Here is an 891-nt window from a genome sequence, read left to right as displayed (position 1 = left end):
CAAGGTCGAGAACGGTGTTGTCTAATTATTTTAAAATCTGTGGTGTGACATCTTATAGTATTATTCATAAGTGTCACATGAAGCCTCTGTTTACTGATGATGTGTACAATAACTACAATACATGAATGATATTAAATACTCTTCTCCTATTTTGTGATTGCTTGCTTGAATTCTTCTCTAAGTCATGGAGACAGATGATAATAGGAAGCTTTATGAGCTACAAGAGTACGATAATGATGGTGGCTTCCCTGATCCTTATCAAGGAGAAGTGAAGGTACAAGAAAAACCTACAGGAGGAAGGATACAGTTTGTTATCATGATAATACAACTGGTGCTACTGGTTCTTCTATTGGTAGCTGCCATTGTTATAATCTACCTGCAGCTAAATGCTAACAGTTGTACTGATAGTGGACCAGCTTCAGTTACCTCTACTGATAATGTCCTCACTGATCTTGCTAATACCAGTACTAATACACAGTATGCTGTGAAAGAAGTGTCTCAGATTATGTTAGCAGAGATAGAGAGGAGGTTGAATGATACAGCAATGTTGAATGAACTGATTAAAACTACCGATACATCTACTCATCAAACACTGTCATACATGCTCAATGCCATTTCTGATGTGACTAATTTTGCTAACTCTACCAGTGATGCTGTGGAGAGCACCAATGAAATGCTGAGTAATCTTCTGAGACTAACAGAAAGGGTTTTGTTAAACATTGGAACAAATTTTGCTGAGGAAAGAGAATACCAGTCCAATAGTACTGAGTTATTGAATCGTCTTCTTAATGGAACTAGTGCATCTGCTTCAAAACTAATGAACATTGTCAATGCTCTCTCTAATCTACAAGACACCAGTACCTCTACTGCTGGAGTGGCTGATGATATACT

This window comes from Amphimedon queenslandica, unplaced genomic scaffold, assembly GCF_000090795.2.
Source record: "Amphimedon queenslandica unplaced genomic scaffold, v1.1 AMPQUscaffold_13403, whole genome shotgun sequence".
Lineage (NCBI taxonomy): Eukaryota > Metazoa > Porifera > Demospongiae > Haplosclerida > Niphatidae > Amphimedon > Amphimedon queenslandica.
Note: the sequence above shows the minus strand (reverse complement) of the source record.